Below are 19,461 nucleotides of genomic sequence, written 5' to 3' on the forward strand. Positions count from 1 at the left end.
CCTAACAAATATTTCATTAGTCACCTTAGAACTCACAGCACCAGACTGTGAAAGCAGTCTTTGATCAGAATCAGGTTTAATATCACTGGCAAACATAACAAAAGATGTGGTTTTGCGGCAGCAGTACATTGCAATACATAATTTGAGTTAGAATAAGAAATCTTTCCATCTATATCTATATATATATTTAAATAAGTAGAGCAAAAAAAGAGGTTAATGTATATGACTTATTGTCTATTCAGGAATCTGATGGTGGTGGGGAAGAAACTGTTTCTAAAATGTTGAGTGTGTATTTTTCTTTTTCCCTCACTCCTCACCATGGCTTCCTTTTAAATTTTTTTTCTGGTATAATTAAAAATCGTAGTTAAAACATTATCTTGAACTGTTCCCTTGAATAGATAGTAATTGACTTGCTGAGTATTTTTGTTGTTAGAATATTGAAATGGAACTGTACATACCGTGCCAGTAGACTTATGCTTATTATTTATAGCAAGAGTAGAGCTCACATTCATATTTTTGAGTCATTTTGAAACTTCAGTTGAATTCTTTTTTAAATTTTGCTCTCAGATTTGAAATTGACAAGTTCAGCAAAACTTTAAGCACTGTTTGTCCACCCCCACAGCGATGAAGCAGAATCTGCTACCAACTATGACAAATTTGTGCGACAATAAAACCTTAAGGCATAGGAGCAGAATTGGGCCATTTGGCTACCATTCCATCATGGCTGATTTACTATCCCTCTCAACCCCATTCCCCTCTCTTGTCCCAGTAATCCATCTGTGGCAATGAATTCCACAGATTCGCCATCCTCTGGTTAAAGAAATTCCTCATCTCTGTTCTAAAGGGACGTTATTGTATTCTAAAGCTGTGTCCTCTAATCCTAGACTCCCCTCATTATTACTGATTTTTGTATTAGTAAAACCTAATTTATGGTGTTACTGAACAGTTTCAGATGTGATGTAATGACAATCAGCTTGTTATGAATAAGTAAGGGTTGCGTTGAATGTTCCATTATGCTTGCCCTAGTCTCTGGTGTGCATCATAATATTAAGTTAACTAGGTTTTCATCTATACAGTAGCAAACATCTCTATTGCAAATCAATTGGCCTCAGCATATTCGTTTGTCAACGTTCCCTCTACTTTTTTTTATATAGCTGCACAGACCAACCATTGCTCTGAGCAGGAAATTTTTATATGACCTGAAAACTGTGCAGTATTTAAAATGTGTTTTTTTGTAATATTCATGCTATGAATATTTAGGATGAAAATTGAAAAATCACATGCGTTTGATTTTATTAATTGAAAGCTATAATGAAATACAGCACAACTAAAAGAACCTTTAAATTTTGTGAACATTTGCTTGTCGGTCTTTACTACAAATCCATTATCTATATGTGTAGGCCGGTGGTGTAGTGGAATCAGCACCAGCCTTTGAGGGCGAGCGGTCCTGGGTTTGAATCTGGCTGGTTCCTTTGCACGGCTTCCATCTGTGCCAGGTTGAGCGTTGAGCTAGCAACTCGACTTCGTTAAAAAAAAACACAGACAAAAATGCTAAAGAGCCACGAGGCATGGAGAGGAGTAACAACACTATCCAGATTAATTTTGCATCTGGATGAAAGATGTGCCTTAATCCTCATTGGATTATCCAAATGTTCCACTTTTAGTCTTTTCCTAGATTTGCATTTGATTGAATTCATTAAGACTGAATCCACGTTCGCAGTCAGCACCAAAAGTTTGAAGTGTTCTAACGATGTCAACAAGAATTGACAGTTCTTCAAATTCTTCATTTCTAAGCACTTAGTTCAATATATCAGTGAATGTCTTAACTGAACCAGTCTCAACTTTCTCAGAACGACTAATTTGAAATTACAGTACTGCTGCGATATTTTTGACGCCACACTTTCATCATAGTTCGTAACAGATGAGTACTTTTTTTGTCAGTCATATAATATTCTTTTTTCCAAATTCAAAATTGGTTATATTTGCAGTAGCAACAGGGTCAAAAGCTTGCCATTCTGTTAACTCATTGTTGGGAAGTCTTATTATCCAAGTGATTACACACACGTTGAATTAATTGAATTATAGGCTCAGTGTTGACGTCAGAATTTATAGATGCAAGCAGATCTTTCACTTTGTCACGCCAATGAATGGTATCACCAAGATACTGTGACTGTAACTTGTTAATCTTTGCTTTTGCATACAGCAGTTCTTCAATTGTATTCAAACAGTTTTTCTGAAGGACTTCACAAAGAGATGCCAGATCGTTAAGGATAGTTAATGCTACTCAATATTGTGGATTGGTCAAAATCTTCAGGCAGTATTTGTTGATTGGATCGTTACATTCATTAACTTGCTTCTTGCAATACTGGATCGAAACTTTGTAATTCCTTATTAAAGCAGTAACAGCAAAATGTCTTGACAGCCACCTTACTTCGTTTAGTGGTCTAAATGACACAGTATCGCATTCTGTGACACTAACTAATACTTCTAGCTTTCCTTCTTTTAACCGACGACCTGCTGAACATTGTATATATAGTTGGTAGCATTGTTTCTATATCCTGCATAATTGATATTTTTTCCCATGAGTTGTCGAATCCCAGGTCTTCTCAGTGAGCAGCGCAATATTGCTCAGACAGATGTTTTATTTCTCGTCAAAGAATTGCTGCCATACCATTGTTCTTTCCAAGCATTACATTTACCCCTTCTGATGTAAACAACATCATCTTTTGAATATCAAGATTGTTATTGATAATTTTTTAATTGTTTCAACAATAGTGATAGTGTCACATGCAGTTAGTTTCAAAATATCCACACAATATTATAGGAAGTTTCATTTTCTGGTCAAAACTTAAGATACAAAATTAAGATTCTTTTGTACAGTAATGATTACTTTCGTCAGCAATTACTGTATGGAAAGCAGATTTCCATAACTTTTTCATTACCTGCTTCTCAAGCACAACGCACTCAACAAATTCAAACACATAATTCTTGCTGTGATAATTCTTGTGTGTGTGTGTGTGTGTGTGTGTGTGTGTGTGTGTGTGTGTATGTATATATATGTATGTATGTATATATATATATGTATATATATATATGTGTGTGTATATATATGTGTGTGTATATATATGTATATATATATGTATGTATATATATATGTATGTATATATATATATATGTATGTATATATATATATATATGTATATTTGGCCATGTGCATAAATTTCTTGCACAGAGGGCATAGAAGCATTAATTTTAATAACTAAGATAATGTTATCAATTACTACTTTGACTATATCAGAATAAGACTTCTTTCGCACATCTTGTTTCATTTACTCTTGTTTCACGCTCTTGGAGTTTCAGTTAACAGGCGCAGAATTGCACATTGTGTAATTTGGTAGCTGCAACTATATGAATTTTCTGGTTAAGATATCATTTTAAGTAACATAACTTTCATTCTTCCCATTTTTTCCCCCACTACTAAACTCGCCCTTCCTAACTTTTGCTTCCCCACAGATGTTACATACATTGCTAGTTTCTTGATATGTAAAAATATTGCCAATTTTTATTTGTTTTTGATGCGAAAATGGTAGTTCAGTATCTATGAGTTACAAAAGCTATTCCACCTTAAGATTTGTTTTTCAAAGTATTTAACTCTTCTGCAGTTCTTTTCAACGTCCTTATGATACTAAAAGCTCAGCAGGCCAGTCAGCGTTTAGGAAATGAGTACAGTCGACGTTTCGGTCCAAAATCCTTTGGCAGGACAGGAGGAAAAAAAAGTGAAGAGTAGATTTGAAAGGTGGGGGGAGGGGAGAGAAACATAAGGTAATAGGTGAAACCTGAAGGGGGAGCGATGAAGTAAAGAACTGGGAAGTAAATTGGTGAAAGAGACAGGGCCATCGAAGAAAGAAAAGCAGGGAGGAGCACTAGATGGAGGTGATGGATGGGCAAGGAGATTGGGGAGAGAAGGAAAAGGGGATGGGAAATGGTGAAGGAGAAGTGGGGGGTGTGGGAGGCATTATCAGAAGATCGTGAAATTGATGTTCATGTCATCAAGTGGAGGGCTACCCAAACACAATATAAGGTGTTGTTCCTCCAATCTAAGTGCAGCTTCATCATGACAGTGGAGGAGGCCATGGATAGGCATATCAGAATGGGAATGGGAAGTGGAATTAAGCTGAGTGACCACTGGGAGATCCTGCTTTTTCTGACGGATGGAGTGTAGGTGCTCGGCGAAATGGTTTCTCAATCTACGTTGTTTCTCACCGATATACAAGAGGCCACACTGGGAGCAATGGACACAGTATATGACCCAAACAGACTGAAAGGTGAAGTGTTGCCTCCCCTGGAAAGACTGTTTAGGACCCTGAGTGGTAGTGAAGGAGGGAGGTGTAGGGGCAGGTGTAGCACTTGTTCTGCTTGCAAGGATAAGTGCCAGGAGGGAGATCATTGGGGAGGGATGAAAGGACAAGGGAATCGTGCAGGGAGCGATCTCTGCAGAAAGTTTGGGGGGGGAGGAGGAAGGGGAAGATGTGATTGGTGGTGGGATCCCGTAGGAGATGTTTCTCTCTCCCCTCTCCCTATCTTTTAAATCTACTCCTCAGTTATTTTTATCCAGTCCTATTGAAGAGTTTCGGCCCGAAACTCCGACTGTACTGTTTTCCTATATGCTACCTGGCCTGTTGAGTTCCTTCAGCATTTTGTGTGTGTTGCTGGGATTTATAGCATCTGCAGATCTTCTCTTGTATATAAAAACGCACATACATTTGGCCATTAACAAACACTGGTAAATGGCCAATGTACAAAAGAAAAGAAACTGCAAAGAAAATACTGAGAGCACAAGTTGTTAAAAGTCCTGGAAAGTCCTAATGTCTAAATAAAGTTAGGTGGAAGAGGGATTAGTCAAAATAGTTACGTAGAGATAATTTGTGCTCTATTTGTTGGAGGTGAACACCAAACAAAGTGATTGATTGAGTTGATAGTTAATTTAATTAATTCATAAGATATACATCTGTGTGAGATGATTTACATGATCTTGCATGGATTTGTGTCCTTCCCTGAAGAAGTTAATGTTATACCCAGCTGGATATTCAGAAATTCTAATATCATAATTGAGCTTAAATTTTTTTTGCAAGTATGTTCTATGATCAGTTATATTTAGCAAGTTTGGGGGGAAAAATTTCAGATTTGAAGTACATTGGAAATGTGCCTTGCAAAAGGCTTGTCAAATGAAACCCAGGGTATTGTGGTTGAGACACTGAATGGGATTGCAGATTCATCATTATCATCATCATCATTTGGTGCCATGCCCACTTTGAGCTTTGACTGCCATGGCCCACACACTCCTGTTTCGGGTCAAGTGGATCAATTCATTGGTATTCATTTCCAGTTCTCTGGCTGCTGTCTCCATCATCATTTCTCTTTGTCTTCCTCTTGCTTTCTTCCCTTCAATCTTTCCCATAATTACCGTGCATTCTAACTCCTCTTTCCTAATCACATGGCCAATGAAGTTACGTTGCCTTTTCATGATCTCATACATTTATTTCTCTTTTTGTGTTTGCTCTGTTCATGACATCCTCATTAGATATTTGTTTCATGCATGATATTCTTTGCATCCTCCTCAAAAACCACATCTCTGCTGCTACAATTCGTTTCCTCATGTTACTAGATATTGCCTAACGTCCTGAGCCATATCACATAACTGGATAAACGTAACATTTCAGTACTCTGAGGTGGGTTGTCATGCCTAGTTTAGTATTGGTCAGTATACTCTCCATTCTTGTAAAGGTGTCTTTTGCCATCTCTATTCTTCTTTTGATGTCCAAGTCGCACCTGTCATCTGATGTCACCCAGCTTCCTAAGTCGCAAAAGTTCTGTACTTGTTTTATGTCTTCCCCGTTTATTCTCAGCCTGCAGATAGGACTCTCCTTCTTTTTGGATATCACCATACATTCTGTCTTTTTGCAATTGATAGATAGACCCATTAGTTTAGATTGCAGATTAGTTTGTATTTTAATTTCCCTTCAGACTTTATTATATTAAAACTAGAATTTCTTTGGCTTAATGAGACTTGAGTGACAGCCATGTGACTCAATTCCACTCCACTCTCGCCTTTGTTTCCACATGATATGTGTTAATTGGGCTATGATTTAGCTCCTCTCTCTGCTCCTTTTGCAAATACTTATTTTTAGAATGAAATCACTTACAATACTGTGCAAAAGACTTGTGTGTGTGTGTGTATATATATATATATGTGTGTGTGTGTATATATATTTCTATCTGGCAAAAGCAAAGGATGTTGGGAATGGTGAGGGTGGAGGCCTGTGGGGGGGGGGGTGTGTGGGATAGGTGGCAGAGAAGGAATGCCAGTGACGGGAGGTGGCGTGGTTGCAGACACACCCAGCCCTGAGACACCAGGCAAGGTCATTTGATTCCAAACAATTGGCCTATTGATTATTACAGAATCTCCTTCTGGTGCTTCCTCCTTCCTCTCACCCTTCCCCTTTTCCCAACTATGATTCCCCACTCCCTGCCCCCTTCTCAGGCCACAATAAAGACCCGTGTCAGAAACAGGTTCAATATCACTCACATATGTCATAAAATTTGTTTCTTTTGGCAGCAGTACAGTTCAATATATAGAATTACTACAGTACTGTGCAAAAGTGTGTGTGTGCGTGTGTGTGTGTATATGTGTGTGTGTGTGTATATATATATAATATACACACACACATATATAATATGTGTATGTGTGTGTGTGTGTGTATATATATGTGTGTGTGTGTGTGTGTATATATAATATATATATGCTTGAGACTTTTGCATGGCAATGTTTGTCAATTTTGTTACATTGTTGGTAAATCTCAATTGATTATATAAAATTCTGAATGGTGAATTTTTTTGCTTTACAATACTTAGAAATACCAGTGTAATAGAAGATTCCAAACCGTGTGTCTGCATTGGTTTCTTCCGGGTGCTCTGGAGGCAAAACATACGGATTATTGTGTTAATTGTTCATTGTAAATTGTCCTGTGATTAGGTTAGGGTTAAATAGATGGGTTGCTAGGTGGCATGGCTCTTTGGGCCTGTAGCACGCTGTATCTCTAAAATAAATAAAATAAAAAAAATAAACCTTCCATTGTGCTCTCACCCACCCTTCAGCTCTTCAGTAACAGAATTTGTGAAGTACTGAGTTTGGTTGCGTTAAGAATGTTACTAATTCACTTACCGGGACAATATTTTTGAATGTGATATGTAATATCATTTATTGTGTGTGGTCAAGTGTAATACAATTGTAACAATCACCAACGTATGAAAATTTAGTAATATAAAAGGGAATATAAAATGGCAGAGGCTTGGTATAAGGGCTATATTCCTTGCTGAGTTTATAAGATAAATATTTTTATTTTGTTGGTCATTTTTTAAAATGGGAACTTGCTTTTTTTTTTGAAAAGTCAGTTTACTTCCTAGGTTAACAAGGAATTTAGTTGGTCAATAACCTTAGTAAACAAGGAATTTAGTTAGTCAGTAGCCTCATTGTGAAGTTTATAATATAAATCTAGTATTTGGTGAGTTTTATAAAGGGATCTCGCTATTTTGGAAAATTCAGTCTACTTCCGAGATTATTTAGGTAGAAATTAAACATGGGTGTTTTCTCTTTGTACATGTGAAGCACTTGTTCAACCTGGAATAACGGCACAGATCAGTTCTGAAAATCCTAGTCAAACAGTGTACTTCATGTTGTACATGTTGTGACGTTTTACTGAACATGTCTCTCCACCCATAGATCTATGAGTATTGATTTGCCTGGTGCAGAATGATGCAGATGAATCAGTTCCTGAAATCGTTGGTTTAGTTCTCAATTAATCTGAGGCTTGGATATTAGCGGATAATATCTCTGACTTTATCATGCATGCCTTTGCTTGCAAGAACATGAGGAAAATATTTATAAAATCTCGTTACTTTGCTTCTGTTAAAGGGAAATGGCCAGTGCCAGACAGGTAGATCATCATCTTATTTTTTAAATATATGGTAATGTGCAAAATGTCACTGTGGATCTCGGCTCATTATATAATTGTCTTTACAATTTTAATTCTTCAGTAGAACGTGTGAAAAGTGGAAAATTGAATATTCTTCATGACCTTCAATGAGTGATGTGCTTGTCTCTTTTGCACTATTTCTTTTACGGATTGGTTAGAAAACAAATTTTACTGTGCTTGGTTATATAAATACGGCAAGTGCAGGTTATCCAAGATAACAATCAGAACCAGGTTTAATATCACTGACTTATGTTGTGAAATCTGTTGTTTTGCACCAGCAGTTCAGTGCAATACAATTAAAAACAAATCAGAATAAGAAATATATTTCAAAAAGATAATTCAAGTAAGCAGTGCAAAAAGAGAGCAAAATATTGAGGTAATGTTCATGGGTTGGTTGACTTTCTGTTCAGAAATCTAAAGGTGGTGGGAAAGAAGCTGTTCCTATAATATTGAGTGTGTGTCTTCAGGCTCTTGTACCCCTGGTCTGATGGTAGCAATAAGAAGAGAGCACATCCTGGGTGACTAGTTGCAATGATTGATACTCTTGAATTTATTGCACTGTATTTTGACCAAAAACTTAAGTTTTATAGATTATATTGTATTTTTATGCCATGTTTATTAAATGTTTTAGATTGATATCTCAAGTTGATCTATAATTTGGGAAATTGAAATGAAATATTTCATTCACTGATTTGTTTGGATATTTGTGTCAAAAATTGATCTCACAATCTCTGTTCTTAATTGAGAATTTTCAAATTTGCAGTACAATAAAGAACAGAGCAAGGGCAGGCCCTTCTGCCTACAATATAGAGCTTAACTAATTGAATTAGTAATCAAATGCCCAACTAAACTGGTCCCTTCTGCTTACACAATGTCGGTATTCTTCCATTTCCTGCACATTAAAGTGCCTATCCTCAGAGCCTCTTGAACGTCTCGATTGCAGGGGTTACCAAGCGTTTTAATGCCATGGACCCCTACCATTAACCAAGGGGTCCATGGACTCCAGGTTGGGAACCCCTGCTCCACCACCACTACAAGCAGCGCATTTCAGGCACCCACCACACTCTGTAAGACAAGACATCCCTTACACGTTTCCTTTTCATTTATATCCTTTCACCTTAAGTGCATCCCCTCTGCTATTAGACATTTTAATCCTGGGAAAAAGGTACTGTCTGTCTATGTCTCTCATAATCTTATAAACCTTTATCAGATCTCCCTTTTTTCCTGTTGTCAAAAACTTATTTTGTTTGGGAAATTGAAAAAGAATAAACTAAATAATATACAATAAATTTTGTTGGGCTAGATATTCTGTTTGTTTCAATATATTCTTAAAGCTATGTGGAATGCAAATGGACCCCATGCTGATGAAGTTCCCTCTCCAAGCTAATCCTATTTACCTGAATTTGCCCTATTGCCCTCCAAGCATCTATCCATTTACTTGTCTGAATATCTCTTAAATATTGTAATTTTACCTGCCTCTGCCACTTCTGGCAGCTAGTTATCCACCACTCTATGTGGAAATCATGTCCCCTTTAAACCTGTCTTCTCTTGCTTTCAACTATGGCCTCTAGTTTTAGACTCCCTGACACAGGGAAAGTAACTTTGGCTGTCCTGTCTAGGTCCTCATGGTTTTATAAGCCTCTATCAGGTCACCCTCTCATCCTTTTTCCCTCATAGGAAAACAGTCCCTGTTAATCCATGCTCTCCCTGGAACTCATAAATGGAAGAAATTCTGCAGATGTTGGAAATCTAGAGCAATACACACAAAAAGCTGGTGGAGCTCAACAGGTCAGGCATCATCTGTGGAGGGGAATAAACAGTCGACATTTTGGGCCAGTCCTGATGCAGTGTCTTGGACTGAATTGTCGATTGTTTATTCCCCTTCTTAGATGCTGCCTGGCCTGCTGAGTTCCTCTAGCAGGGTGTTTCCTCTACATTGAAATATACATTGCAATTTATATGCTTGTAAGAGAAGTGAATTTGTAGTTTCCTGATCTGTAGCTGAAGATATAATATGAAAAAACCTGTAAAGGAGCTGTCTAACAATTCAGTCAAGATAAAATAAATATCAGTTTTCTGAACTGTTTCATAGGAATTTTGAAATGGTAGCATTAACCATTTTGAGTTTTAATAATACTGCATTTTCAAAGTATTTGAAATTAAAGATTAGTTAAATAACTCTTGTATTGTTAGATACACTTCATATCTGTCCTGGCTAAGATTTTCTTACAGCCTCCGGTTAAAAAGTCAATTACCTGATAACAGCTTTTCTCCCCTCCACAAGATTCGTGCAGTTAATCTACTGTGCTGTGGCCCCTCAGTGATTTCAGTAGGAACTGATTTATTGTCTGGCTTGGGTTGCAGGGTTGATTGCAGTGCAAACTTTGTAGAACCAATTATTTGATTATCCTCAGCCAAGAGGTCAAGCAGTCCTTTACAAATGGTAGGAGTACCTGTAGGTTTTTTTTAGAGCATGTAAAGCAAATGATACATGAGCCAGTAATTTTCTGCTGATACTGTGGACTGAAAATTAAACTTGCCTACTTCCTGGAAGTAAATGTACTTAGCAGAGTCACGAGAGAACCCTAACCTGATGCATTTCCATTTATTCCTCTAGGTTTGGTATAAATATGGGATACAGCAATAGCAGAATAGTTTCTTTGGCCTCATGTCCAAGCTGTTCCAATGCTATATACTTGAACATCAGTTTCTATGAAGGTGGGAGGGGAAAGATTTAAAGGGGTCCTGAGAGGCAAGTTTTTTTTTCCATAGAGAGTAACTGGTATAGGGAGCAGCTTGCCAAAGGAATCAGTGGAGATACAAATAATTATGATCCTTACATGACATTTAGACGGTACATGGATAAGAAACATTGGATGTGAGCCAAACAGCCAAACTGGGACTACCTTGGGTAGGGAAATCGGTCAAGTCAAAATCCTACATCAGTGGAGAGATGAGGTAGTCAGTGTAGAGAGGAGAAGGGGAAGCACAAGAGATTCTGTGGCTGCTAGAGATCCAGAGTACCACACACAAAATGCTGGAGGAACTCAACAGGTCAGGCAGCATCTATAGACAGGAATAAACAGTCAACTGTTTATTGCCTTCATAGATGTTGCCTGAGCTGCTGAGTTCCTCCAGCATTTTATAAGGATACTGAGGTGATACTGAGGAAGGGTGGAAGGTGCAGGCAGGTGATGGGGGGGGGGGTTGCTGAGCAAGGGTGGATTTGGAAGTCTGCAGGACATGACCTTTGGAAGACAGGCAGAGAAGAGGAAAAAGAGGAAAACCACCAGATGGAGTGAGGGGAGGTGATTGTCAGTAATGGAGACAGTTGGTAGTGCAAGAGTTCCCTACTATTTTTTCTATGCCATGGAGCCTTACCATTAACCCAAGGGTCTGTGAACCCCAGGTTGGGAAAACCTGTCCTCCCCTAGAAGGAAATAAACAGGAACATCAATACTACCAGAACTGGATTTGGATAAGTAAAGACAGTGAGAATGGGAACCATTAGGGGAGAGTTGAAAAATGGTGGGAAGCAAATGAAGGGTGGAGGGAGTGGAACCTGCATGTGAATGACAGGAGAGGGAAAGGGGACGAAGATGGGGCAAAGGTGGGAAGGAGCACTAAAATGGGAGGATTGGAATATCAGAATGAGAGGGGAGTAAAGGGGGGGGGGGAGAGAAGGAAAGAAGAAAGAGAGAGAAAAAGATAGATCTTCAATATTGCCTTATGGACCCATGTGGAAAATGGGTCTGGTAGGTTAGAACCAAGACAAGTTAGCAAGTTAGATCTAAAATTGGCTTTGTAACAGGAGGCAGAGGGAAATGGTTAAACAGCGCTCGAAGTCAGATTGTACCTGGATTGCTGGAGCTGTGACGTAGCTGCACCAGATGTAGTTCCACTGTGCTACCAGTGAAAAGGGAAAATTTCTTGGATGAGGAAGGGAGCAATCAGGATAAACCGATCTAAGGCTAATGTGCTTGTCTTTCCTGATGGTGATTACAGGTATCTTTGATCTGGTGTTTGCCCTGTATCACAGCCACTGAGTCATGGGATGAAGTTGGTGTAAGATCCATGATCTTTGTATATCTGTAACTTCGTGCACAGATCTTTGCACTTACTTGATCCTAACCTCTTATAGATTTTATATTCAAATTGCCTCAGCATTAGTGGCAATTTCTTTACCTGTTTTGGTTAAAATACTGGAATTTTAAGAAAACAGATTCTGCAGATGCTAGAAATCTTGAGCAATGTGCTCAAAATGCTGAAGGGACTCAGCAAGTCAGCCAGCATCTATGGAGGGAAGTAAACAGTCAACATTTCAGGCTGAGATGCTTCATCAGGACTGGAAATTAAGGAGGAAGCTTCCTTTCCTCCTCCCCACCATTTTCTGGCTTCTGTCCCATTCCTTTCCAGTCTTGGTCCAAAATGTCAACTGTTTATTCTTTTCCCTAGATGCTGCCTGATCTGCTGAGTTCCTCCAGTGTTTTGCTTTTGTTACTCTGGATTTCCAGCATCTGCTCCCTTCCTTTCCTATCCTGATGAAGGGCCTTGGCTCAAAGGATTTCGGGGCAAATCCCCTCCATAAATGCTGCCTGACATGCTGAGTACCTTTAGAATTTTAAGACTTTACTTTTCAGATATTTATGATCAAACTTCTGGTAATACATTGAAAATGTCGGAAGGCATGATTTTGTTTAAAGATGTTTGTATGAAAAGTCCTGGGATATTTTCCCACATCTTTGGTTCTATATAAAAATAATTATTGCTATACTGAGATAATGCACTTAAAAAGAGTAAGTATAATTTGGGATGTAAATGTAGATATGATGGTATTCATTATCATTGTATTTTGAATTAGTAATCCATTTTACAACTTGTCTGAAAGTTGTTGTGGTCACTGCAGATGCTTTTGTCCTTTTGTCAGGTACGATATAGGAGCAGAATTAGGCTGTTCGGCCAATTGAGTCCGCTCTGTCATTTCATCATGGCTGATCCATTTTTGCTCTTCTAGCTCTTGACCGATCTTAAACCGGCTGTTCAGCCACAAGGACACGACGTGTTCCATGCCCAAGGCTAAATCGTTAACTGGAAATAAGTAGGATTGATATGAGCAGTGGAAATTCACAACAACACATTGAGCAGTGATGTGAAGAGTTGCAAATAGACAGTTGTTGCGATGGCAGCATGTTGAAGCTGGCATGTTTTGCAGGTTAGGGAATAATAATCTGTTTCAGACTAATCACAGATTAACAGTTCTAATAAGCCAAAACAAGCACTATATTTTGCATGAAAGTTTGTTGCAACTGTATGTAAAACATAGTAATTAATTGAAACAATTCTAGAATGTGATTCACTTTGGTCTAATGGCAATCTGCTTGCAAAACAGTAAAAGTTGGTTCCCATCATAAAGAGTCAGGATGTATTATGGTCTCTTGTTCAGCTGTACATCCACTCAGTGGTCACTTTATTAGTTAGACCAGTACACCTACTCTCTAATGCAAATATCTAATCAGCCAATCATGTGGCAGCAACTCAGTACATTAAAAAAACCATGCAGCGCGGTCAATGGGTTCACTTGTTGTTCAGGCCAAACGTCAGAATGGGGAAGAAATATGATCTAAGTGACTTTGACTGTGGAATGATTGCTGATGGGCTACAGCAGCAGAAGACCACAAGCAGTACTCAGTGGCCAGGAGGTACCTCATAAAATGGCCACTGAGTGTATGTACGTACAGTTGAAATCAGAAGTTAACATACACCTCAGCCAAATACATTTAAACTCAGTTTTTCACAATTCCTGGTATTTAATCCTAGAAAACATTCTAATTTTAAGAATGTGAAATGTCAGAATAATAGTAGAGAGAATGACTTATTTCAGCTTTTATTTCTTTCAGCACTTTCCCAGTGGGTTAGAAGTTTACATACACTTTGTTAGTATTTGGCAGCATTGCCTTTAAATTGTTTAACTTGGTCAAACGTTTTGGGTAGCCTTCCACAAGCCTCTCACAGTAAGTTGCTGGAATTTTGTTCCATTCCTCCAGACAGAACTGGTGTAACTGAGTCAGGTTTGTAGACCTCCTTGCTCGCACACGCTTTTTCAGTTCTGCCCACAAATTTTCTATTGGATTGAGGTCAGGGCTGTGTGATGGCCACTCCAATACCTTGACTTTGTTGTCCTTAAGCAATTTTGCCACAACTTTGGAGGTATGCTTGGGGTCATTGTCCATTTGGAAGACCCACTTGCGACCGAGCTTTAACTTCCTGGCTGATGTTTTGAAATGTTGCTTCAATATATCCACATAATTTTCCTTCTTCATGATGCCATCTATTTTGTGAAATGCACCAGTCCCTCCAGCAGCAAAGCACCCCCACAACATGATGCTGCCACCCCCATGCTTCACGGTTGGGATGGTGTTCTTCGGCTTGCAAGCCTTACCCTTTTTCCTCCAAACATAACGATGGTCATGCAACACACATCAAAGTTGCTGGTGAACGCAGCAGGCCAGGCAGCATCTGTAGGAAGAGGCGCAGTCGACGTTTCAGGCCGAGACCCTTCGTCTGACGAAGGGTCTCGGCCTGAAACGTCGACTGCGCCTCTTCCTACAGATGCTGCCTGGCCTGCTGCGTTCACCAGCAACTTTGATGTGTGTTGCTTGAATTTCCAGCATCTGCAGAATTCCTGTTGATAACGATGGTCATTATGGCCAAACAGTTCAATTTTTGTTTCATCAAACCAGAGGACATTTCTCCAAAAAGTAAGATCTTTGTCCCCATGTGCACTTGCAAACTGTAGTCTGGCTTTTTTATGGCGGTTTTGGAGCAGTGGCTTCTTCCTTGCTGAGCAGGTTATGTCGATATAGGACTAGAAAACTGTGGATATAGATACTTGTCTACCTGTTTCCAGCATCTTCACAAGGTCCTTTGCCGTTGTTCTGGGATTGATTTGCACTTTTTGCGCCGAAGTATGTTCATCTCAAGGAGACAGAATGCCTATCCTTCCTGAGCAGTATGACGGCTGCGTGGTCTCATGGTGTTTATACTTGCATACTATTGTTTGTACAGATGAATGTGGTACCTTCAAGGCGTTTGGAAATTACTCCCAAGGATGAACCAGACTTGTGGAGGTCCACAATTTTTTTTTGAGGTCTTGGCTGATTTCTTTTGATTTTGTTTGTAGACTTCTGACCCACTAGAATTGTGATATAGTCAATTAAAAGTGAAATAATCTGTCTGTAAACAATTGTTGGAAAAATTACTCGTGTCATGCACAAAGTAGATGTCCTCAGCTTCTTGCTAAAACTATAGTTTGCTAATATGAAATCTATGGAGTGGTTAAACAATGTTTTAATGACTTCAACCTAAGTGTATGTAAACTTCTGACTTCATCTGTATGTATTTGCAACTCTTTCTCTCTACATTTTCTCACTACAGAATTATGTGGGGCTTAGGATATATAAATTTTTCCTCTCAGCAGCAGTGATAAAAAAGGAAGAATAGTTTTGTGCAGAGGATGGTTGGGTGAGATGGTAGCAGGTACTCTCTCATTCAATTGGTATTTAGACGAGCATTTCAAACAGCAAGCCATGGAAGCTACAGGCCAAATGTTGGAAAAATGAGATGAGTACTTGATGACTGACACAGGCACAGTGGCTTGAAGTACCTGTTTCCGTGCCCTGTACTTCATGTGATGGGAATACAGTGGATTCTGGATAATTGGCCGTCAGTTAATTGGGGCAGCTCCTTATTTGGGACAACTCTTAAAGAACAGAAGCTAATCGAGAAAATAGTCAGGATTCCCTTTGCTTATTTGGGACATTATGTTGTTTAATTGGGACAGGAGCCTGTTGCCAAATAGTTTCCAACTAGCATCAGTAATGTATGTTTGTGTTCAAAATGCAGTGATTTTTGTTACTGATGGCTGGCAAGAAATAAGCACTGAGACAATTCAGAACGTGTTTGCTCACTGTGGTTTGAAGTATTCAGGTTTGGGGATGCTGAAATTGGCTGGAAGTGAAAATGAAACAATACCTCAAGTTAGAAACTATGAAGAATTTGAAGGCATTAATAATCATCTTAAATGTAGATTTGGAAGATCCAGTTGTTTAATGTATTGTATGAAGGCCGTCCATTATCCACACTAGGTCTACACTGATTTTGTTCATTGACAGTCAATGGAAGCTTACACTGGAAGAATTCTAATACGCATTTTTATAGCACTGCAGTAGTATTGGTAGTGTTCTAATTTGTTCTGTATTTCATTTAAATACATAATTTGTTACTCAGTTAAATACTTTGTCTTTTATATACTTTTTAAAAGCTTACGCTAATTGGGGCAGCTGCTTAATTGGCACAAAATGTACTGGTTTCAGTATGTCCTAATTAACCGGAATCTACTGTATTTTAAAATCTGAATGGTGGTAAATAGAGCAGTGGTTACATCTCTTGTGTTTGGACAAAAGGGTTCTATGGAATGGACACCTGCTATTGTAAACGTAACTTTGCTGGATCAAATAACGACAGCACAAAAAGACCGTTACTTTTCACCTGTTTAATTCTTCAAGCTCAGCCAGCAAGTGAACTTGGACCGGACATCAGGGAGAGACCCTTTCTCATCGCCCTGGCGGTTCTACAAGTTCAATATCCAATGTCAGAATTGTCAGAAGTTATAAGGCCACCGATACAAAAGAACAATCAGTTTGATAACCATTCCGGTCAAGTCAATGGATTGTTGATACAGAGAACAATCAGTTTGATAACTATTCCAGTCAAGTCAATGGGCTATTGATACAAAAGTACAATCAATTTGTTAGACACTCCAGCCACCTTAATTAAAGAAAGGAATGTCCTACCTGGTTTGCTGGAGCCACAACTTAATGATAAAGATAAGAACATCCGTCAAATTTGTGCTTTAATTAAGAAAGAAATGCTCTGTCTAATTTCCATCAGGTACTGCTTTTTGTCAAAATCAAAAGGCGTGAAAAGCCCAGAGACATCTTATGTGGATCTGGGCGAACTTTAATCATCTTGCTCCAAAGAAAGCAGCTGTGAGATATTATTCAAACACACTGCAGTCACAGACATAGTACTTAATCCATTGTTTACAGGATTCTGAGAATCCTCCATTCCCTTAAACTTTCTGGCTGTTGGTTGAAATAGAAGCGTAGTGCAGAGCTATCCAGAGACTATAGTTCCTTTGGATTAGAGATGTTTGAATCCAAAATTCTTGAAATATTTTTGTCCTGTTGAGCCCTTGGGGCACTTTTTAATTCTATAAGTCACCTACTTCATCATTCATATCATTGTTTAATTGTGGACCATCCTGGCTGATTTTGATACAGTATAATCATCCATACTTTTGTCACTTCCAAACCATTCTGAAAAGGTCCATGTCCAGTTAACATTCTGTAAACTTTAGTTTGCTCAAAACGTTTTGCAAGTTGTGTCTCATATCAAATACTGATTAACTATCTCTCCCACTCTTGTAAATTAACAAGGGCTGTCATTCTAAATCTAGTTAATTTAAAAAACCTTGTGGTCAAGTTCTTTCATTGCTTTGCCTGGCCATACCTCTGTTAATCCCTACTGTAGTGCTGTTGCTTTCAATTCCTGCTGTAGTGCTGTGAAGTTCTTGAAAGTGCTCTCTCCATCGATCATTGATAGCCTTTTGATCCTTCAGCAAGTTCTTCCCATCCTTTGAGTGCAGGTTGCTAAATCTGCCGTAACTTGGACCATAGACTGTTTTGGTGACACAAGTCAGTGAGCCCCTGGTAAGTAAAGGAAACTATTCAAAGGTGACATCAAAATCAGGTTGAAGAAATTCAACATTGCATCTGAAAACTGGGAAGACATTGCACTCGATAGATATACTTGGAGGAAATCTGTTCAAGAGGGAGCTGTGTGACATGAAAACGACCTCTGCTGTGCTGAGAACAAGTGGCAGCTGCAAAAAAAGTAAGTGAACAATCAAAAAACCTATCCATGAACCACAGCCACCATTTATCTTGCTGGCACTGCATCAATATGTGGATCCTGGAATGGCCTCTATAGTCCACCCCTTAGGAGAGGGGTTCTCAAACTTTTTTATCCCATAGACCCCTACCATTAACCTAGAGGTCCGTGGATCACAGTCTGGGAACCCCTGCATTAGGAGAACATCATACTGGACTCGAGTGATCACACTACTACGAATCCTTGCACTCTGACTGCACCTGAACACTAAATTCCAGCACGATGTTTCCCTTTTCTCTTTGCTGCAGTCATATCTTCAACCATCCAGACTTTCCCTTTCATATTTTCCAGCGCGTGTCTAACTTGCCCATTATATTTTTCTTAAAACCTCCTTCTGTGAAGGATCATTTGATTACCCACTTCATCTCTTTCTTTAGCTTTGTATTGATTTTTGTTTGATTACATTAATGTGAAACGTTAAAAGAATAACATGAGAACTTGAGCAATAGGAGCTGTTTTGGGCACATGGTACCCTGAATCTGCCATCATTCACTATCATAATCTTTAGCTTCAGGTTCATTTTCATGCCTTATTACAAGGCCTTTGGCTCCATTATTCAAAATTCTAGAGATAAGAGATTAGCTTTATTTGTCACATGTACATCAAAAGATACAGTGAAATGTGCCATTTGCATCGAATCAAATCTGTGAGGATTGTTCTGGGGGCAGCCCACAAGTGTTGGCATGGTTCTTGTACAGACATTAGCATGCCCACAACTTACTAACCCAGGGTGGGGATGAATGCCACCCTGTACCTCATCAACAGAGCTGCAAGTTACTAGGCTTCCATATCATCTGTTCCCTTCATACCTTTGTGCTGATCAAGAACGTGTATCAGCATATGTATTTTCTTCAGCATCTGGGAAGACTTGGTTTGTTCACAAGGATCCTAGTGGATTCCTACAGGTGCACTATAAAAAGTACCCTGATGGGTTGCATCTGGTGTGGTATCTGCTCAGCTGTGGTCTGATGGAACACGCTGAGAGTAAAAACTGCTAAGTCTCCTGAAACTCCAAAGGAAATAATGCTGCTGGTGTGCCTTGTTTGTAATTGCATCAATATATTGGACCGAGCATAGATCTTCAGAGATGTTGATGCCCAAGAACTTGAAGCTATTTACCTTTTCCACTGCTGATCCCTTGATGAAGACTGCTATAGGCTGATTTATACTTAATGCGTATGGGCTACGTCGTAGGCCTGATTTATACTTTTGCATAGCCCTACGCCACAGTGAGCATGTGTAGTTGTGTCTGCGTCACTCTGCAATTCACCACCAAATTGCTAGTTGGCAGTGGGGTTTCTATGCCACTGTGTTGAGTTTCTTCGTGAGAGACATGGACGAGGAAATGCATTTCATATACTTTTGGATGTCGGCAGATAGATTTGACGATTTGGTTCATCATCTCCAACCATTTATT

General features: G+C 39.0%; 1 protein-coding gene across 4 annotated transcripts in view; it reads left to right on the forward strand.

Annotated features, from left to right (window-relative positions):
• The window catches only part of LOC134343857 (WD repeat-containing protein 7), a 627,641-nt gene that overhangs the window by 22,908 nt on the left and 585,272 nt on the right, over positions 1-19,461 (forward strand). The window lies entirely within an intron of this gene.

Source organism: Mobula hypostoma, chromosome 3, assembly GCF_963921235.1.
Source record: "Mobula hypostoma chromosome 3, sMobHyp1.1, whole genome shotgun sequence".
Taxonomy (NCBI): domain Eukaryota; kingdom Metazoa; phylum Chordata; class Chondrichthyes; order Myliobatiformes; family Myliobatidae; genus Mobula; species Mobula hypostoma.